The following is a 23,619-nucleotide window of genomic DNA, read 5'->3' as shown; positions in this document are numbered from 1 at the left end:
ACAAAAAACAAACAAAAAAGCCAAAACAAACAACCACAAATTGGGGACACAAACAAATACAAATGAGACCACTCAAATAATTTTTAAATTATTTTAAGCTGAGTTTTGAAATAATTAAGAATGGATTTCATTATTGTAACATAATGAAAAGGTTTTTATTTATTCATACAAAGACTCCATATAGAAGACTGGCAATTAATTTTTATAAGAAAAACTAGAATACAAAAATCAGGTGCCAGATGATCTTCAGAGCATACACATCAGCTTGAAACAGTCGGTGTTCTGAAGCTATGAATCAGGAACTCCAAATACCATCGGTGTTGTGGTTCTCTCTTTCTTCTCCATGAATCATAGCATGAAGATCTAGAAGCCAATCAGAGTCTTCAATGCACAGTACAGCATTGAAACTGTATTCCAGGCCACAAGACAGACGACAGGAAAGTAGTAAGATGAACCTGGACTTTCTGAAAAGCGTCTATGGGAAACTCTCCCCGGAACATCCTGTGACACCACTTTGGTCCATTCTGGGCCATGACTTCAAGAGAAGCTCTTGCAGTTTTTCTGTTTCTTTGCCAGCACCAACCAAGCAGATCTGTGTAGGGAGAAAGGAGAGATGAATGTAGGACACACAGTGGGTAAAATAGGAAAAATACGTTCTTATTCAACAAGCACTCAACGCAGGTCAGCGAGTGCTTCTGAAGCTCTCTGGTGGTGCAAATGCAATAACTAACAGGGACTGTCTTACCCACTGTAGCAGGGTAAATCTACTCAGATACGTTTGTAAAATATGCTTGCTTGGACATGAGACTGTGGAATTAAACAACAGAGACACTTCAGTTCAAATAACCGTTTGTAGGTTTTTGAAGTGGTAAACATAAGAGATCGCCTGAAGGAGCTTTCACAGACTTTATTATGAATGAAAATGTGCAGCTCAGGTTCATGTACTTGAGGCAGAGGAGGAGGGGAAAGAAAGGGGTTTGAGGGAGGGATGGAGATGGGGGGGAGAGGGAGATGAGGGGGAGGGAGAGGGAGAGAGGAAGAGAGAGAGAGAGAGAGAGAGAGAGAGAGAGAGAGAGAGAGAGAGAGAGAGAGAGAAATCTAGATTTGCATTTATTTAACTGTCAACCAGGAGCTTGCTGTATACGTGAAAACTTTTGAATAGGAAGGCAATTATTTGACTCTTTGGTTTTATAATTGGTAAATTTTGTAAGTGACTAGGATAGCCTGCTCAGAAAAGATGGATAGAAAAATATAAACATTGCAGTTCATTGAACATCCCTCTAGTCAGTACACACACACACACACACACACACACACACACACACACACTACCAACTTTCCATATCTTAACTAATAGGAACTCCATTTACCCAAATTAAAATATTAGAAAATTCATCATTTATTACTTTTGTAACCACTCTCATCCTCGCGGCAGCATTTTATTAAAGCTTGCCTTCTGATGTATTTCTTGAAGTTATCTCTTCTTGCAGACTACCTTGAAGATAACTCTTTGTTATCTCTCCATTACTGTCCTGCAGCCTAGACCTGTGAGACCTGCCAGCAGAGTCACTACAGTAGTACCACATTTCATTATCCTTCACTGTTTTCCTCATAATGTTGTCTTTTCCTCACAACCACAATATCTTTTTAGAGAGTAGAAATCAAAGTGTGCTATTTGTGTGCCTAAAATTGTTGGATAATTGAAGCCACTACTCTTCACTTTATCTCATATTGGCACACTGCTATTTTGGAAATGGTTTGAGATCACTCCTGTCTGAGTGCCTATGGATTCGCTCTTTGCCCTCCCCTAGAAAGCTGCACCCATAAAGTTGTCTCCTTATCTCAGGTCTTCAGCGACCAGCCCTTCTAGTAACACACCTGTCCACAAGAAAATAAGCACCCTGTGTCTGTACATTATTAGCCCTTTGCATTCTAATTTCCCTGACACAAAACAACCTCTTGCTCAATAAAGAACTCAGTCAATACTTGCTGGGAAATTGATAAGAATAGATGTAAAGGTGTTGATAACACAGTTTTGTTTTTTTTAACTAAGGCACCCCTTTTGGACAAGCTGATAAGAACCCACTTTTTCTTTAACACTCCTATGGTAGTGAAAGCAGTGTTGGATCAAGAAAGCAAAAGCCAGTTCAGCACTGCTTTCAAGGTTTGAAATCTAATTAGAAAGAAATCATAGAATCAGGTACTATAGACTCTAGTAAAGGAAACAAGCTAATTTACTCAGGATAGTTTTAGATTATAACTTCAGCCTCATTATTAATCAGGATTCCTATCTCAAAAGGAGTCTTTGACAAAAAATTTATATGGAAAAGTGTATACTCAACTTTACAGTAAACTATATGTTCAGGAACCATCCATGGAGTTTCCTCAAGCCAGATGAATGTGGATTTTCTTATAGTTTTGTATCATTTTAAGTTGCTCCTATGAAAAACAGGAAAACTCAGATGTTTTCTAAAGTCAGGAGGCCTCAAGGGGATTCATGTGGACTTTTCCACCAGCTGCTTCAGTGACTTTGCAATAAGCAATCATCCAGGGAAAACAGCCTGAGTTCCTGCAAAAGTATTTGGCATAAAGGAATAACAGTGCTACTTCTGATGCAAGAACAGCACGTACTTCCCTGAATCATCTAGTCAAACCAAAGATGGAAGGAGTCCCAGAACGCCAGCTGGGCTAGGCTCCTGCTTCAGGAAGCTAAATAAAAACTGAATCTTATGTCTGGGAGCCCGGTCATACTATGCAGGTAAAATTGGCCACATGAGTTTATGACATGAATGAACTAAACTGTGTTCCTGTATGACAGCTTTGCTACTACTGTTATATACATGGATCTAGTAGTTTCTCCATCAGCTTAATATGGATTTGTACAGCAACTAAAAAATAGCTTTTCACTTCTTGTCTTTGATGAAATTTTATTATTTTGTCGTTACAATTAATGTAGTATTCAACATAAATATCTGCCTTAAGAGTTAGGCTTTAATAAACGATTTTATACACCATTTTTGAGAAGTGAGGTTCATAGTTATTTATGTTGTGTGAGTAACAAATGTTAGACTCAGGAAGGTTAATAACCTTCTTCAAAATTACCTAAACAGAAACTTAAGTTGAACGTAGCTCTGCCAATCACAGACCAGTACTTAGTCGCAGTGTTCTACCCTGAATTTGTTACTTAGTACCCATGGATGTGACTAAACAGGAAGTAAGCTGGAAAGAATCCAGATGCCCCTCAACAGAGGAATGGATACAGAAAATGTGATGCATTTACACAATGAAGTACTACTCAGCTATTTAAAAGAATGAATTTGTGAAATTCCTAGGCAAATGGATGGACCTGGAGGGCATCATCCTGAGTGAGGTAACCCAATCACAAAAGAACTTACATGATATGTACTCACTGATAAGTGGATATTAGCCCAGAAACTTAGAATACCCAAGATATAAGATACAATTTGCTAAACACATGAAACTCAAGAAGAATGAAGACCAAAGTGTGGACACTTTGCCCCTTCTTATAATTGGGAACAAAACACCCATTGAAGAAGTTACAGAGACAAAGTTTGGAGCTGAGACCAAAGGATGGACCATCTAGAGACTTCCATATCTGTGGATCCATCCCATAATCAGCTTCCAAACGCTGACACCATTGCATACACTAGCAAGATTTTGCTGAAAGGACCCAGATGTAGCTGTCTCTTGTGAGACTGACTATTCCGGGTGTACTGGCTAGTTTTGTGTCAACTTGACACAGCTGGGGTTATCACAGAGAAAGGAGCTTCAGTTGAGGAAATGCCTCCATGAGATCCAACTCCAAGGCATTTTCTCAATTAGTGATCAAGGGGGAAAGGCCCCTTGTGGGTGGGACCATCTCTGGGCTGGTAGTCTTGGGTTCTATAAGAGAGCAGGCTGAGCAAGCCAGGGAGGCAAGCCAGTCAAGAACATCTCTCCATGGCCTCTGCATCGGCTCCTGCTTTCTGACCTGCTTGAGTTCCAGTCCTGACTTCCTTGGTGATGAACAGCAGTATGGAAGTGTAAGCCGAATAAACCCTTTCCTCCCCAACTTGCTTCTTGGTCATGATGTTTGTGCAGGAATAGAAACCCTGACTAAGACACCGGGGCCTAGCAAACATAGAAGTGGATGCTCACAGTTAGCAATTGGATGGATCACAGGGTCCCCAATGGAGGAGCTAGAGAAAGTAACCAAGGAGCTAAACGGATCTACAACCCAATAGATGGAACAACAATATGAACTAACCAGTACCCCCCAGAGTTCGCGTCTCTAGCTGCATATGGAAAGAGAGGCCCATTGGTTGTGCAAATTTTATAGGCCTCAGTACAGGGGAATGCCAGGGCCAAGAAGTTGGAGTGGGTGGGTGGGGGAGTGGGTGGGGGAGCGTGTGGGGGATTTTTGGGATAGCATTGCAAATGTAAATGAAATAAATACCTAATTTTAAAAAAGGGAAAAAAAGAAATAAAATTTCGATTATGAAAAAAAAAAAAAGAAAGAAAGAAAGAATGTCTAGCCGGGCAATGGTGGCACATGCCTTTAATCCCAGCATTATTGAGGCAGAAGCAGGCGGATTTCTGAGTTCAAGGCCAGCCTGGTCTACAGAGTGAGTTCCAGGACAGCCAGGGCTACACAGAGAAACCCTGTCTTGAAAAAGGAAAAAAAATGTCTAAAACCTACAGCTAAGAGTTGAATAATCTAATTTTATATTAATTAAAATTAGATGTATTTGTATATTAGAAGTTAAAGAAACACTTTATAATTTTTAATAGAAACACCTTAAAATCTATTGTGCTCATATGGGCATATTTTCATTGTTGACAATATTTTCTCAAGTCTAATAATAATACTAGTTCCAAAGTGAATGGAAGTAATAAGGTTATAAAGATTATTCTCTGGTCCCTAACTCTCCATTTCTCTCTGTTTTGTTGAGATAAGATCTTACCCTGTGCTCAGGTAGGTCTTGACATTCCAGCTATGCCTCAACCTCCCAAATGATGATATTAAGGACACAAGCCACCACTGAGTAGAATAGCTCTAATACAATCTCATAATTCTTTCAAATTATTCTCATCTTTTCCCATGATAAATCAAAGGTCAAGAGAAGTCTAAACCAGACAATGCTAGGAATTATCCCCACATATTTTTGCCTCCATAATGTATTAGTTTCTATTTCTATTTTTGCTTCCTATTTGGCAAAATTTGGAGAATAATGACTTTCTCCCACTCTATGGATTGTTTTGTTGACAATAATGTTTACTTAAAATTGTTTCTATCTCTTTAAAATTTAAAAGAGATTTCATTTCATTCAATATATTCTGATTATGGTATCTCCCACCCTCAACTCCTCCAAGATCCTCCCCATTTTCCTGCCCAACCAAGTACACACATTTTCAATCTCTCCTTAAACAACAATCATGCATCTAAAGAAAAATGATAAAATAAAACAACAAGAACAAAAAAAAAACTGGAATAGAGCAAAACAAACAAATAAATAAAACAAAACAAACAAACAAAACAAAACAAAACAAAAATGCCAAAGAAAAAGCATATAGACACAGAGACTCACATGATCGTGCACACAGGAATCCCATAAAACGCCAAATTGGAAGACCTAATATATGTACAAAGAACTGGTAGGTTTAAAAAAAAAAAAAAGAATAAATGTTCTAACAAAACATTATGAAACACGAACCTCCAAAGATACTACTGGTTTAGTTTTGTATTGTCCATCTGCTGCTGGGCATGAGGCCTACCCTTAAGAGTGACCTGGATCCATGATGAGATTTTATTGAGTAAAACTAATTTTTTAATTTGCAAGTGGTCATCACTTAGAGATATCTTCTAGGTGATAGGAGCTTGTTGTCTTCCTCTCCTCTCAGCAATGGGACCTCATCTAGAACAGATCTGAGAAGGCTTTTGCGTGCTCCCCCCATGTCTGTGAGGTATTTGACGTAGACATCCTTTTCAGGACTGAATATTCCAAGGTCTCTCTGTCTCTCTCCCTCTCCCTCTCCCTCTCCCTCATCACATTGTCCAGCTGTGGCTATAAACTCTTCAGTCTACAATGATGACCTCCCTACAAGATGCACTAGGGCTGCGGTGGCACAAAGTTTGTAGTAGTAACAAACCAAGATCTGATTGGATTTAAAGCCCATCCTCAACAAGACTTTGGTAGTCAAGGACCTGTAACTAAATAGCACAGGGATCTAGAAAAAAAATCAAAGTCTACTCTTATGCTAAAGGAACATAGCAATAAAATGATCCCCCTCAACATTCCTCTATGCTCATAGATCTGTACATTGCTTAGCAATCATCATAGAAGCTTCCTCCTGCAGTTAGAAAAATCCTTTTTATAAAGCCTGTGATTTGTTTCATTCTGCACTAAGACATGACAAGGTGATCTATGCCTATTTGGGGGAATAAAAGCATTCATTCACCAATAATGTAAGACTATGTGATTCTGTGACCACAGTTCACTTTACCTAACATTAGCTACATAGACTGTGAGTAGTAGTTAAAAATATCTATGGGAAATAAAATTTTCACATTTTGTCCAAATAATTTACAGAAAGGGTGCATTAAAAATACATTAGCATCCCTCATTTGATCATTTCTAGAAATGATCTCTTTTCAATATAATAAAGATATCTAGCTCCAGGAAGGAGAAGAGGTGAGTTAATGGAAAGGAAGACTAAGAAACAATAACTTTAATTGTTTATGGCTGTATTATTTATTATTGTTATTACTTGTGTCTGTGTGTGTGAATGTGTGAGTGTGTGTGTGTGTGTGTGAGAGAGAGAGAGAGAGAGAGAGAGAGAGAGAGAGAGAGAGAGAGAGAGAGAGATGAGTGTAAGGACTTTAAAGAAGGACAAAGGATGGCATCGGATTCTGTGCATACTGAGTTACTGAGCCAACCACTCTGGTTTCATGCAGAGAACTGAACTCTAGACCTCTGTGGGAGAAGAAAGAATGCTTAACCATCAAGCCAACTCTCCAGGCCCATAAATAAGAATTTGAATTAGCAGAAATAAAAATACAAAGATATTGCTTTAATACATGATGTGTAGAATGTATAGGATCTAAACACAAACTCTACCACTAAGCTAAATTCTGAGTTCTTAAATAAAATATGAATTCCAAAATAGGTTTGAAAAGTATATTCAAGTTTTAAGATGTGATTGCAATGATTTTTTTTCATTTTTTTCTATTTTGACTGTTAGAAATATAAGCTGGGCCAAAGAATTTAATACAAAGGAAGTTTCCATAGAATGACTATGGATAGATTAGCCTCTTCTACCACAAGCAGATTGTAGGATAAAGAAAACAGAGCAGGAGCAAACATATATTCTGACATTCATTTTCTTTCTTGTTTTGGGGAATAATCCAATAACAATATAAACTGAGAAAATCATATTATGACATTTAAGACTATTAAATCCTGTACTATTACTAAATGAAATATTGAGTTATGGATTGGATGGACATTATTAATAACTTGGACTACTTAGAGCTTGTACCCAGCATCCAGTTTGAGAATAAGTGGCACTATGCCAATATGGAAGTGCCCACCAAAAGAAAGAAAGAAAGAGAGAGAGAGAGAGAGAGAGAGAGAGAGAGAGAGAGAGAGAGAGAGAGGAAGGAAGGAAGGAAGGAAGGAAGGAAGGAAGGAAGGAAGGAAGGAAGGAAGGAAGGAAGGAAGGAAGAACTAAGGAAGAAAACATCTTTGTGGCACTTATTAGAAAAAAAGAAGTGACACCAATCATTCTCAGCTTCTTCATGGCATGGAAAATGCCCTGTAACATTGGGGAGTTGGGGAGAAGGAAGATAACTGAAGAGCTTCTTAGACAACTACAGGCTTTGGTGTTACTGCCACAGACTAAGAACAGATGGGATGTGGAGTTGGAGATAATCCATAGTACTGGCAAAAGCTGAAGTGTGGCTTGGTTTGCCCAGGGAATAGTACTACTAGGACTAGACAAACCAAGATAGAGTCATGAGGAGTTCTGGTAGTACTTTCAGCTTGTGTGCAGGAGGAACCTCATCGGAGCTATATAATTATATTTTAAAATTTTGAAAGCTCTGAAGTTGATCAAACTTTCCAGAACACAAACTATCTTGCATGGTGACACTTGGGCAGCAGCATTCATATATTAAGTTACTCATTTTCATGGCTTGTCATTAGGACTGTAGTTGGAACATTTACCTATGGAAACTTCACTCATTTTTATGGCTAGCCTATGGTTTCTAAATAGTACATTCACAATATAAACCTCAATCATTTATGGTGCTAGCCTGTGGTACACAGAATAGAACATCCACCTTTGAGAACATCAGTTACTCCTATGGCTAATACCTCTGACTAGTACTTTGGTATGCACAAGTAGATTAAGAGAAATGTGTAAATACTGTTCTTATGATATACAGCAGTAAAAATTTAATTAACAGCTAAACAAAACAGTTGATTTTTGCCAGTACATATTTAAAAAATATTTTTTAGATATTTTCTTTATTTACATTTCAAATGTTATCCCCTTTCCTAGTTTCCCCTCCGAAAATCCCCTATCCACCCCCCTCTGCTTCTCAACCTACCCACCCCCATTCCTGGCATTCCCCTATACTGGGGCATAGAGAGTTCACTGAACCAAGGACCTCTCCTCTCATTGATGACCAACTAGGCCATCCTCTACTACATTTATTGCTAGAGCCACAAGTTCTACCATATGTTTTCTTTGATTGGTGGTATAGTTTCAAGGAGCTCTGAAGTAGCAGAAGATAATGTACATTAATTATTTGATTATTACAAATCTTAGGGTGATATTAAGAAAAAAAAAAAACAAGAGCATACATACCTGATAAAGTACAAAGTGGAACAGAGATTGCCTCCTCATTGAAGGTCTAAACCTTAACAGTCACATGATCTGAGTAAGCCACTGCGAGTTACAGTTTCCTCTTGTTCAGTGGCAGCTGCATGGCATCTGAAATCAGAAAGAGGCATCTCCAGCAACAACGGAACACCACATCAGATCAGCCACACCCAACACTATAAGCAGCCTTACTATTAAGATGGGGGAAAGAAAGTGGCAACACAAGAGATCTCAAGGTTGTCTGGGAGTTTCTTGTGGTCCAGAGCACACTATACAGATTAATCACATGGCTCAGACCCTGTTCCAAGAGTTTTTCTATCTCAGCATTCTTATGGGCACAGAAGGCCTTACTAGCCTGATGTCCTGCTTCACCATGCTAAGAGAGGTCATTAGTGAGATGCTGGCCTACTGAGCTTAGTTTACATGTACCTCATTGCCAAACTCCATATTCTCTCTCATGGTCTAAGTATGCTGCATATTAGACCCATTGTAAGTAGCAGATCTGGGTTCCTGCACTGCTTGTTAGATGATATTACCATCTAACAGGTCTAGTCCTTCTAATGCCTATATGCTGAGTGCAAGGGTGGGCAGAGTAATTTCTCCCTATTCTTCCAGTATCTTGACTAACATTTTGCCCTGTTTGGCAATGAGTATCAAATAAAAGTGTCAAGTAGTAACCATTCTATAACTGGAGTCTGATAAACCTACTCACTTCTGAGTCCAAGTCAAGTGGTCCAGAAACACTAAGGTCCCAACCCCAGAAATACTCTTAGCAAGCCAAGAGGGAAGAGACTGTCAAGGTCTGCACAGTTCTTGTGGTACAGTCCTCAGTGTCTTCACTCCAGTGAGCACTGTGAAGGTCCTGGTGATTGTTCACTTTGACACGAATTTCCAAACCCAGAATATTATGTGAGTACTGAGAATATGGCCATGATTCCTATTCTAGATGTAACTCTTATGATATAACTCTAGTACCTTCACATAAAACCTTCATAGGTTTCCAATACCCAGGCAATGTTTTCCTATTCCTAAAGTTCTGTTTTATAATTTCAACATGTAAAATTTTGGAGAGAGAGATACTAAATAGTGATAGTCATCTTGACTGGATCTGAAATCAGCTAAGAGGAGAGCTTCTGGGTGGGTCTGTGAGGTCATTTTGAGGAATGTGTATCTGAAGTGAAAAGGCCCATACCAAGCAAAGAAATCAGAGGATAAAGCTGTTCTGCTTGCCTACGCCTGCCTGCCACCTACTTATGCTTCTGGCTGGTATGTCTATGCAATTCCTGCTGCTGGTGGTGGTACTGATCAGAATATAGTTTTCCCACTTCCCAATGCTGACTATAAACAGCACCTCTTCAGGAATTTTCCAGGGTTTCTCTGTATAGCCCTAGCTGTCCTGGAACTCACTCTGTAGACCAGGATGGCCTCGAACTCAGAAATCTGCCTGCCTCTGCCTTCCAAGTGCTGGGATCAAAGGCATGTGCCACCATTGCCTGGCATGAGTATTTTTAAAATGGGAATACATTTAATCAAATATCATCCCATAAATTGCAAACTCAGTGAAGGAAAGCAATACTCTTATAGTTGTTATTTTTATAGTTGTTTTTCTTCAAAATAATTCATTAAAAGAAATTTAAACTTCGTTGAAAATTTAGACAAGTTGCACACTGGGAACCTGTTCAACGTTTGAACTGTATTGAATAGCAAAACTTGTTTTCATTATTAAAGAAATAAAATTTTAAAAATCTTGTGTAAATCCTGCCTAGGATATTCTTCTGTTGTGTGGGACATGGATATTTTGATTAGCTTACATTATCTGAAAGTGTATTATTAATTCATTTGAGTGTATATAATGTATGCTATGGCTTATGACAGTAGAGATACTTGGAACAGCTCACAAAATGTTTCTTCTGCCATAGTTTCAAATGCCACTTGCAATCAGGCAATAAACAGCAAGGCAACTACAGAAGCCTAACACAGCTGCTCGTGTAATCTTCCTTAAGTGCTGTTTGGATAACTTCATTCCCTCTCTTAGGAAACTACAGGCCTTTCAACTTCTTTTTGTTCTGTATATGAATTTATAAACATTTGCAAAGGGGGGGTAGAAAAAGAGAAACCTACCTACAAAGATATGTGAAGATATTGTGCTTGCTAATGAAACAAATTCTCATTTTTAAGTTTTCATTCAGCTATTGTTATCCACTATAACCTTTTGGGGAACATGCACAGAACTGAGAATGAACCCCAAGGCCTTGAGCATGTTCAGAAAGCACGCTATTTAAGCTATGTTCCCAAACCCAAGTCTTAAGTTCTACCAACAAAACCTTATATTTCTACAAAAATAATCATTGGAAAAAAAATGCCTTTATGTATGTATCTTCTCTCTCTCTCTCTCTCTCTCTCTCTCTCTCTCTCTCTCTCATACACACACACACACTTATCCCTCTTTAATACAAGCCTATATTGAAAAGTATTTGCCCATGTTTCATCTATATTTTCAAAACCATAACCCTTATTGAAGTGGCATTGAGAGACAACATAAATTTGCAAATCTTTTAAGTTTTTCTATTATTTAAAATATTTTATACTAACTGAAATTTTATGGTATAGCCACCATAGATATTTCAATATTTATTATTTTCAAAAAGACAAAAATACGTTATATTATTCAAGAATATTTTTGTTAGAATATCAAGATTTCCATTTCTGAATATAGTTAAATATACTTATAAAAAACCATATTTGTAACACTTCTGCTTCAGTACAATTGAGATGGACATGGTGGATCCAGATGCAAGCATGCTTATGTGCATTTGTATCAGATTTGTTTGATACTATATATGCTATTTAACAGAAGATTGATGAAATGGTCTTTGACTATCTAAAAATTATAGCTAACATGGTTATATTTTTCCTGGCATAGAATATATTCATCACAGTAGACATAGTATGGAAAGCAAAGCTTATTGCAGATGTATATATAGAGAGCATGAGATCATTTGTTCAAAATAGTATTACAAGTACTGTTTCAAAGAAGGAAGGGGCTTCTTTGATTTTTCAAATACATTTGAGTATCAGATGTTCACACAATATAAATTAATAAAGCAGACTTAACTTGTCAAAACTAAGGTATGTAGGAGTGGGCAGGGAAAAGGCCAATAAGGAAGATCACCAAGTAAAAATATGGAAAAGTATAAGAAGAGAAAGAAAAGAAGAGAAAGAGGAGGGGGAAATAAAGAAAAAAGATTTAAGAAAACAGAACAAGCAAAACAGAAGATACAGTCCAAGACACAAGTCAGGCGGCTCTTCTCACACATCAAAATTATCTGGAATAAAGTAGACTTGCATAGGAATTTATGAAAACTGTTGAAGAGTTAACTTGTTTTGAGACATTGTCATATCATTAAGCTCTATGTGGCCTCAAATTGCTATGTAGATTAGGCTGGCCCTGAACTCACAGAGTTACACCTGCCTCTGCCTCACAAAAACTTAATTAAAAGGTTGCACTACTGTGCTCAGACCTAAAGAGGTAACTTTAACAAGAGGCACAAGGAAGTGATTGAAGGATTGGAGTGATATTTCTACATCACTTGATGATCACTTGTGGGCATGATCAGTTTTGTTTGGTGATAACACCTTAATGGGTAATTATCTATGTTAAAATTTATTAGAAACAATCACAGTAAATATATGCACTTTGTTGCATATCAATTACTGCTCAGTAAATGTTTCGAAAGTCATGGAAAAATATCTCCTTCTTCTATTTATTCTCCCAGAAAATTCAGTCTTTTAGGCTCATCCCAAGTGCTGCACACAACACCAGATTCATTCTCCCTCCCCCTCCAGTTCACAACTCTGTGAACCTCATATGCCATCCCTCCTGGCCTCCATCTCTCCAGTTGTTACTCTGCTCCAGCCCCAAGATAAGGTGGACATCCCTGTTCAATCCCAGGTCCCACATGCTAGAAAACCAGATAACCTACTTCAATTCTCTGTGCTCTCTGTTCCCTCCGCAGACAGAATTCCTCAGACTCATCCTAGCTTCAGTCTTTCTTTCCCCATCAATGCCTACTGTGGATCCCAAAGACTATCCTCTCTTGACATCTTAGAAATTAGCAGTTAAACCTATAATCAACCCAAATACAGATGCCTAGATGCAAGCATATAAACAAAATCAATAATAGCCAGGATAATATGACTCCACTAGAGCCCACATATCCTACCACAGAAAGTCCTGAATATTCCAACATAGCTGAAGTTCAAGAAAATGATGGTGTCTTAGTTAGGGTTTTACTGCTGTGAACAGACACCATGACCAAGGCAGGTCTTATAAAAAACAACATTTAATTGGGGCTGGCTTACAGGTTCAGAGGTTCAGTCCATTATCATCAAGGTGGGAGCATGGCAGTATCCAGGCAGGCATGGCACAGGAGAAGCTGAGAGTTCTATGTCTTCATCCAAAGGCTGCTAGTGGAAGACTGACTTCCAGGCAACTAGGATGAAGATCTTATACCCACACCCACAGTGACACACCCATTCCAACCAGGTCACACCTATTCCAACAAGGCCACACCTTCAGATGGTGCCACTCCCTGGTCCAAGGATATACAAATCATCACAAATGGTAAACCCAACTATATGAAGATGATTAAGTTCCTTAAAGAGGAAATTAATAAATACTTAACATAATCCAAGAAAACACAAACAACTGAGGAAAAGTGAATAAATCCCTCAAATAAAGCCAAGGAAACATGAACAATTAGATAAAAGTAAAACAAATCCCTTGAAGAAAACCAAGAAAAAGTTAAAGAAAATTAATAAAACTGTTGAAGACCAGAAAATAGAAATAGAAGTAATGAAAAAAACACAAACGGAGGGAATGCTGGAAATGAAAAGTTAGTAACTCAAACAAGAACTACATTTGCAAGCTTCACCAACAGACTACAAAAGTTGTAGGAGAGTTTCTGCCATTGACGATATAATAGAATTGCATACATCAGTCCCAGAAACTGCTAAATCTAAAACTCTCCGGTCACAGAATATTGAAGAAATATAGGACACAATGAAAAGACCAAACTTGAAAATATTATGCATAGAGGAAGGAGAATTCCATTCCATCTTAAAGGCCCAGAAAATATTTTCAACAAAATCATAGAAGACAAATTTTCTAACCTACAAAAAAAAATGCCTAGAAAGTTACCAGAAACATAAAGAACACCAAATAGATTGGACTAAAAAAAAAAAAAAAAAAAAGTCACCTCATCATAGAATAATCAAAACACTAAACATACAGAACAAAGAACTTTAAAACTGCTGGATAAAAGACCAAGTAATATATTAAGGCAGAACTCTTAAAATCATACCTAACTTCTCAAGGGAGACACAAAATGGAGAAGAGCCTTGAGAGAAGAACTGCAGACTCTAACAGACCACAGATCCAACCCAGACTGCTAGATCCAGCAAAACTTACAATCACCAGAAACAGAAAATGAGATACTCCATGAAAAGAATCAAATCTAAACAGTGTCTACCTACAGAAAGTGCTAGGAGAAATACTCCCACCTAAGGAGGTTAACTATTCCCTGAAAACATAATGACTTCACATACTAAAGGCAATATATAGCAAGCCTATAGCAACATCAAATAAAAGGGCAAGGGTTCCACGAAAGCCAACCAATTCCATGAAGATCAGAAAGAAGACAAGGTTTTCCACCGTCTCCATAGATATTGAATTATTATTCAATATAGTACTTGAGGTTCTGACTAGATAAATAAGACAACTTAAGAAGATCAATGGGGATATAAGTGGGAAAGAAAGAAGTAAAAGTTTTATTTGTAGATGATATGATAGCATGCATGTGACCCAAAAAATTCCGCCAAGAAACTCCTACAGCTGATAAACATTTTCAGCAAAGTGGCTAGATAAAAGATTAATCTAAGAAACAGACTGACAAAGTTATCAGACTATGGAAAGATCTCCCAAATCATGTTCATGTATTGGTAGAAATAACAGTAAAAATGGTCATTCTCCAAAAAGCAATCTACAGGTTCAACACATTCCATCAAAATTCCAACACAATTCTTTATAGATCTTGAAAGGACATCTCAACTTCATACGGAAAAAAAAATAGCTGAAACAATCCTGAACAATAAGAGAACTACTAGGGGTATCTCAAACTATGATTTCAAGTTGTACTACAGTGAAAAAAAAAAAAACAAACAAACAACAAAAACAAAAACTTCATGGCATTGGCATCAAAATAGACACACTGATCAATGGGATCAGATTGAAGACCCAATAAATCCACATCTATGGACACTTACGTTTTGGTAAGGAAGCCAGAAATACACTAATACTCAAAATATGTAAAGAACTCAAGAAACTAGATATCAAAAAAGCAAATAATCCAATTTTTAAAATGGGATATGGAACTAAACAGAGAATTGTCAAAAGAGAAATCTCAAATAGCTGAGAAGCACTTAAAATGTTTAACATCTTTAGCCATCAGGGAAATGCAAATCAAAACTTCTCTAAGATTCCATCTTATATTTGTCAGAATGTCTAAGATCAATAACACAAGTAACAGCTCATGCTGTCATGATGTAGAGAAGGGGAGCACTCCTCCATTGATGGTGAGTGTGCAAACTAGTACAGCCACTATGAAAATCAATATGATGGTTCCTCAGAAAGTTGATCTATCCCAAAACCCAGCTACATGATTCATGGGCATATACCAAAAGGCACACTCCATCCTACCACAAGGACAATTTCTCAATCCTATTCACTGTGTCTTTATTCATAATAGCCAAAAACTGGAAAAGAACCCACATGTCCCCAACTGAAGAATGTATACAGAAAATGTGGTACATTTACACAGCAGAGTATTACTCAGCTCTTTAAAAAATGGCTTCAGGGAGTTTTCAGGCAAATAAATGAACAAGAGAAAGCCATCCCTGCATGAAGCAACCTAGACCCAGAAAGAGAAATAGGGTATATATTTACTTATAAGTGAATATTAGCCATTAAGTAAATGATAACCAAGCTACAATCTGTAGGTCTAGAGAGGTTACGTAAAGAGAAGGGATTGAGAGAGATGCATGGATCTCCCAGGGAAGTTGAAATATAATATATGTTGCTGGGGGACTCGGGTTAGGTAGGGAGTGTAGCAGGAGGGATTAGGTAGGAGGGGTGGAGGTAGGGGAGTTGAAGTAGAAACGATAGAAAGGAGGTAGAGAATGCAGAGAGAGGTGGCTGAAATGAGGGGCTTCTGGGTTGGTGGTGTGGAAATGTAGTGCAGTGGAAACTTTCTAGATTCTAGGTGGGTATACTATTGATGACTTCTAGTAATGAGAGGTATGGAGTCTGAGCTGATAATATTTTACAGCCAGACAAGGCTGCCAGTGTTAGGACTGGGCTGCATTCGGTTGAGTTGTTGTCCAAGGGGTTCCATTGAGATCCCCAAAGAATCCAGGCTGATGCCTGTACAGATGGTTGCTCTCCACAAAGAGATAAGTGAGACTCCATTGCAGAATAACATCCATGCAGTCTTTTGAATGTACAAAGGCTGAGCAGGTGCCTGCTTGGAGCCTTCTCCCCACACTCTAGTGGGGAAGTCACTCTGCAGGGTACAAAAAGGGAAACATGGACAATTACCTAGCTACAAAATATTCAACCTACAATCTATCCTGCCTACAAGATGTCCTGGAGAAACAGTGATGCAGAACTTGCAAGAGTAGCCAACCAATATCCAATTGACTTTAAGGCTTACTCTATGAGAAGCCTGTGTCCATCACTGTTTGAATGGCCAGGAATCAGAGACTGAATAGCACAGATACCTATGGTAGAACAAAACTAGTCTTAAAATATTTTTTAATCATTGAAATGATCCCTAATGATATTCAGCTATCCTCATAGATTGGTGCTTTTTCCAGTAGTCATCAGAGAGACTTTCTCTGGCAACAAATGACAGCTAGTGCAAAAGAGACTCACAGCCAGACATTATACAAAGAAAGTCTAAATTGGAGGCCTCCATTCAATCCCTTTCATCAAGGCTCAGGGACCCCTGACAAAGATGATGTGGAAAGACTGTAGGAATAAGAAGAGATGAAGAAAACCAGGAGAATATAGTCCACTAAATCAACTAAGCACAATTCTTATAGGCTCACTGAGACTGAAATAGCAAGCATGAGGCTTGCATCAGATCCTCTGCCTATAGGCTATGGTTGTCAGCTTGGTGTTTTGTGAGACTCCTAACAGTATGAGCATGTGTATCTCTGACTCTTTTGCCTGATTTTAGAGACTGTTTACCACCTGTTGGGTTTCCTTGTCTAGCCTTGTGAAGGCTGTCACCTTGTCTTGTATCTTGCATTGTACTATTTGGCTGTTGTCTTGGAGGCTTGCTCTTTCCTGAAGGGAGACTGAGGAGCACTTGATCTGGGGGAGAGGAGAAGTGGGAGAGAACTAGAAGAAATGGAGAGAGTGGAAAATGTGGTTGGCATGTATTGTATGAGAAAATAATCTATTAACATTGAAAATAGTTTTTTAAAAATATCTCCTCTTATATTCTTAGTTGTGAGCATAGCCTTTAATGGCTGACCCATCTCTCCAACCCCATAGGAAGAACAATAATATCAACCAATCAGACCCCCACCCAGAGCTCTCAGGATCTAAACCACCAACCAAACACCAACCAAAAAAAATAAATAAATAAATAAATAAATAAATAAATAAATAGCACATGGCCTCATCTGACATCACTGGGAGAGGAACCCATTGGTCTTGTGGAGACCTGATGTCTCAGTGTAGGAGAATACTAGGTAGTTGAGGTGGGAGTGAGTGGGTGGGTATCACCCTAATAGAATCATGGGGATTGGGAATGGATGGGATAGGGGGTTTGCAGAGGGTAAACTTGGAAGGGGGATAACATTTGAAATGTAAATAAGCAAAATAACTAATAAAATTCTTTTTAAAATCAACTCTTACCTATGTTTTAGCTGTTGTACAAACTCATGTGCTTGGTATAGATTAATTAATATTGATCAAATCGACAGAACTACCAAAACTGAATGTTATAACATGTGCACCATATAAACTGGGGAAAAAAAAAACTTTCCTGGAGAAGTTATAGTTAGAGGTTTCAGTAGTTTGTGAATTACTCAATTAAGAGTCCCTACATCTTGAGTTAAATACTGAGTGCTTCAATATCCTCAGGCCCACACTGGGATCACTTCTCTTTGGTTGACCTTCTTTTTCCAAATGTATTTCCTCTCCATGTTGATCCTGGGCTCCATGGAGGGGTTTGTGCAATCACTAGAAAGCAGGCCTTCAGATACATCCATTTGCCCAAGAATTTCAGTGCCTGGCAAATACAGAGGTGTATGCTCAGAGTCATCTATAGGATGGAACACAGAGCCCCCAATATAGGAGCTAGAAAAAGTACCCAAGAGCTGAAGGGGTCTGCAACCCTTTAGGTGGAACAACAATATGAACTAATCAGTACCTCCAGAGTTCGTGTCGCTAGCTGCATATGTAGCAGAAGATGGCCTAGTCGGCCATCATTGGGAAGAGAGGCCCCTTGGTCTAGCAAACTTTATATGCCCCAGTACAGGGGAACTCCAGGGCCAAGAAGTAGGAGTGAGTGGGTAGTGGAACAGGGTGAGGGGAGTGTATAGGGGACTTTTGGCATAGCATTTAAAATGTAAATGAAGAAAATATCTAATAAAAAAAGGTGGGGGAAATAAAGAAAACAGGCCTTGACCAGGGAAAACAATATTAAACAAAAACTGGTCTGGATTCTGACATTAATAGAAGTTTATCCTCAAGTGTGATGTTGCTCAAACCATCGCTCTGGTTAGAATCTTTCTAACATGCCAGACTCTGTGAGAAACTACATGAGCATGGAGGAAAATGGGGAGAAGAAAACAATGATGGAGATACCTCTGAAAGTGTTGTCCTATAATGTGTATTCTTTCTTGAGCAGAAGACAGAAAAAACGAAAGTAGAAGGAAACTGAAATAATTCAGGGACCATCTGAAAACCAACACCAAACAAACAAACAAACAAACAAACAAACCCAAAACCTCTGAAGCTCATGAGTGAAGCTCACCCTGACAGTAGCAGAAATTATCAGGAAGTGGTATAAACATTCAGAGTCAACACATTATCTTGTTGCTTTCTGTTTTTTTTTTTTTTCTTTTTATTTGTTTTACTTGCTGAGACAGTCTCACTATGTAATCTAGCTTGACTTTTGACCTATTATCCTCCTGTTTCAGCTTCCTGGGTGTTGCAGATTACAAGAATGGCCACCATGCCTTGTATACTGCCTATTTTGAGGAAGCCAGTCTTACAGGAGTAAAGATGAACATTGTGTACCTGATAACATTGTGGCCGAAAGTTAATGCTACAATCAAAAACTGCCTAGGATATCCTCATCTACATTCTTCCATCCTTTCTGTCAAAATTTCTCCATAAATTATAATTTATATAGTTTGCTCCCCCAAAACATATCCATCTCAATTGTGAGATATTAAGAAGGTGGAAATTGGGTTGGAGGCATGGCTCAGCAATTAAGAACACTGGTTGCTCTTCTAGGGGTCCTTAGTTCAATTCTTAGCACTAACATGGTGGGTTACAACCATCTATAGAGGGATCTCCATGTCCTCTTCTGGCATGCATGTGTGCAAGCAGCAGAGCATTCATACATCAAACAAATAAAATAATTTTTTAAAAAGAAGGTGGAAATTTAGCTACATTGTTTATAGGTGAGGTTTTGGAGGTATGTAGAATTAGATAAATTTATTAGGGTGAGATTGCTAAGGGTCAAATCTCTATAAGAGGAGGGAGAGAGACCAAAGGAGAGACAGGTTACAGATATTTGAGTCATACACATTGATTCATGTTCTCTCCCTCTCCCTCTCCCTCTCCCTCTCCCTCTCCCTCTCCCTCTTCCTCTTCCTCTTTCCTCTCCTCGTCTAAATCTTCTTTAAAGCATGCCTTGACTGTGGTGTTCTATAGTCATGGACTAATGTCATCCCATTTCCTGTCACAGTTTAAGTCCATTTTCTCCTCACCAGTTATATCCAGAGACGACTTTAATGACTTCTCCTAATCTAGGCTTTGATAGTCACCATGGAGAATAATGAAGGGACATATAACATGACCTGCAACGATTTTCCATCCAGACTATCCAACCAGAGCGTCTATAGGACAGATGGACCATTTATTTGAGACAGGAGCACATCAAGCAACTTTTTTAAATGTAAGAAAAAACCCTAAACCTACTTAAATTTTTTTAATGAAGAAATTTGTGTAACTCAAGAAAGAAAAGTTAATCTGAAGGTCTAGTCATTGTGGCTCTGTGAACCAACAAATAGTGCAAAGCTGTGATGAAATCCCAAAGCTCTGAAACACAACTCATCCTGCTCTCAGACTAAATTCCTGATGAGAGGAAGACAGACATCCGAATGACTAGGGGTTGGGTTCTCCCCTTAATTTTTCAGTCCCACCTCCACAGCATAAGTTCTGCTGAAGCAGAAGGGGCAGAAATATATTCACGAACTCACTCACATTGCAACCATGGAGGAAGCTTCCAGGAAAACCGGCAAAATTACAGATCATTATCATCTTTGAGACACTAAAGATGCAATGACAAATGTTAGAACAAGAACTAAACAAAAGACATTTTTTTTTGTTGTCAATAAGCAGTTGTCCTTGGGGATGCATGGGTTTGAAATGAAGAGTGTTGTAGAAGTCACCAGATCCACACAGCACAGCTTGAGTCTGCGGGGCTTGTAAGCCATGGGCACCACTGCTCATGCAATAAACCACGTACCCATGACATCATTCTATTTAGTTGACCTAATACAAGTAACCATGTTCAAAGAAAAAATCACACTCTTTTATAAAGAATAATCAGAATCTAAATCATAGATATATATTTAAAATGGTATACCTTAAATCTGAACAAATTGAAATTGTAACCATTTTATACATACCTTCCAATATTTTAACTGAACACTTTAAATATCAAATTATTTAGGAGTAAATATATGGAACACAAACTTGAAAACATTTATATATCTTATAATTTTACTTCATTAAAATTTTAAGGTTTTTCATTAAACCTCTTTGTATGCATTGTATATGTGTCTGCATGTGATGTGATGTATGTGAAGGTATACATGCATGTGTGTAAGTGCAAAGATAACCTCAGAAGGGCTTCATCTCGTGGTTTCCACCTTCTTTGAGGCAAGGTCTCATGCTAGCCCATAGGTATGACACAAGCTTCTGGGGATCTTCCTGTCTTTGCCTTCCATAAAAGCACCGGGGTTACAGATGGATGCTAGGACATCCAGCGCAATGTGTGTTCTTACAATCCAAACCAAGGTTCACCACTTGTGTGGTAAATTTTTTATTCAATAATCCATCTGTTTAACCCTATACTTAACATTTTAAAAGATTAACACTTCAATTGATAAAGTCACTTTAGGAAAATCGAGTAGTATAGAAAGAAAATTTAAAGGCGTTTATGTTGCTTTCCTATGCTGAATAGGATGCTGTCCTCAAATGCTCAGCAATTCAAGGTATCCTGTGTATGTAATGAAGGGATACAATAACAATAATTGCTCAAGGTACAGTACGTTCTATTTCATTGCACATTCAAGCAATTACTTTTCAAAGCATTTTATTTTTTCCAGGAGCTTCTGATTCATTCTTTTTCATTGTCAACAGAATCCTATGCCTTCACACCATTCCTAAGGACATCCACAGTTTTTCAGTCATATGATTTGGTATAAATGTGTCCTTTTGAAAAGTATTCTTTTCATTTCACTGACTTCCATTCCAGTTTGGACTCACTGTTTGTAGACTAAGTGCATAGTTGCCAAAATACAATGTTTCTTCTTTGCATTCTTGAGATAGGCCAATTATCTCTTCCACATTTTGTTTTTCATTCAGGTTTTTTAATCTCTAATGTCACACTTCTAGAAGAACTTGAAATCAAAGGTCTGTATAGCATTAGCATTCTGAGGCATCACCTGCTGTAAATATCTGCTCCGCCACCTGACTAGGAGTTTGGCTTTACTCCTTTGCCATATGCTCAGCAAAGAGCAAAAACATGTGAGTTCAGAAAATCACTCATCTGCTATAACTTGTATGTTATCTTAGAATCACTTGAAAGAATCTATATCCAAAAGAGAAAGGTAAGTTTGACCTCGGGGAGACAGCATCAGCTCAATGTGACTGTGCTACTTATAATGTGCAGATCTTTTTCAGATGTGATTAACATTAAAGACCTTCAAATAAGAAAGCAGACCCTTATTTAAGTGAGTAGAACATAATGACTTGAACTCTAAAATGTACAAGACTCCCTGTCATTGAAGAAGAGAACAGTGTAGAAGAAGGTAGTGTGAGAATCATCAACTGTACATGCCAGGGCTTGGGACTGAGAGAGCAATAGAATGACAAATGTAGATGGCCTGGAGGAGTGACTCAACCAACAACCAGAAAAGAAATGCTACTTCAGTGCTACAAACACAAGGGACAAAGTTTCATAAAATATAGACAAGCATACACACACATAAACATGCACACACACACACACACACACACACACACACACGTACACACACACATACACACACATACATGTACACATTTATTTACTTACTGCTTTGTTCTTCAGGAGGAGGCTTGCAGGAAGATGTGTTATGTATCATTGCAGCAGTGTTTGACATCTTGTTCAACAAGTCCTGCTTTTTTTTCCCATCAAGGGTCTCTGGGCCTAACACTTGAAGGTATGAGAAAGTTCATGATCACTCAAGTCAGGATTTATAATACTAGATTTAGTTTTTACCGTAAGCCAAGAAACAATCTAGTGGACTACCTATCTCTTTTATTTTCAGAGTTTGTTAGGGTACGTAATTAATGAGCCACTATCAATGTCCCCTGTAGATTATAAAGGCCATCAAAGTATTGCCCAGCCTTCCTTTCTCACCTAGCTTATAAAGGAAATCAACCATAGGTATTTTCTAATATGTAGGTCCTCCTTTTATTCACATCAGTCCCTGGGTGGAAGGAACGCTTGTGGCTTCTTGTGTCACATATTAGGAAATGAGAATATAGATTGTACATGACAGAGCCGCCTCAAATTTCCAGTCTTCATAATTTCAAATCTCTTCTTCATCCCGAAAGTAAATCCTATGAAATCAGCCTCTCAAGTCAGCTGTTAGAGATAGCTCTCCAAGGCACCGCACTGCATTTCCAAGCTCTTCAAAAGTGTGAAATTGTCCTGAGTCTTCTCTAATACATTCTTTGTCTTAATACATGAAAAGCCATTCATAATTATCTAGTCCCTAAAATCTGCTGACATACTTACAAAGTCTTGTGATTCTTTTGATCCATAGGCTTTGATTCTAGCTCAAAATGCCTGCCAGTGACTTTGGCACTGGATGATATTTGACAATTTTTGGAGCTTTATTTATTTATTTTTTTTATCTACTGGTAGTACTATGTCCAATTTTTTAAAAATATTTTTGTTACATATTTTCCTCAATTACATTTCCAATGCTATCCCAAAAGTCTCCCATACCCTCCCGCCCACTTCCCTACCCACCCATTCCCATTTTTTTGGCCCTGGCGTTCCCCTGTACTGGGGCATATAAAGTTTGCGTGTCCAATGGGCCTCTCTTTCCAGTGATGGCCAACTAGGCCATCTTTTGATACAATGCAGCTAG

At 38.2% G+C, this 23,619-nt stretch overlaps 1 long non-coding RNA gene across 2 annotated transcripts; it reads right to left on the bottom strand.

Annotated features, from left to right (window-relative positions):
• Positions 1-136: 136 nt before the first annotated feature.
• On the bottom strand, positions 137-23,381 carry Gm34381. Of its 2 annotated transcripts, XR_381577.3 has the most exons (3): positions 22,554-23,381; positions 8,872-8,997; positions 137-592 (listed from the first exon to the last, which is right to left on the bottom strand). It is a non-coding gene; the product is annotated as a predicted gene, 34381 (long non-coding RNA). The 2 variants fall into 2 exon arrangements; XR_001780607.1 differs by lacking the exon at positions 22,554-23,381 and having other exon boundaries at positions 8,872-10,286.
• Positions 23,382-23,619: the final 238 nt, after the last annotated feature.

Source organism: Mus musculus, chromosome 12 (genome assembly GCF_000001635.26).
Source record: "Mus musculus strain C57BL/6J chromosome 12, GRCm38.p6 C57BL/6J".
NCBI classification, from domain to species: Eukaryota; Metazoa; Chordata; class Mammalia; order Rodentia; family Muridae; genus Mus; species Mus musculus.
The sequence above is the reverse complement of the archived record's forward strand: the minus strand, read 5'-3'. Positions and strand labels throughout refer to the sequence as shown.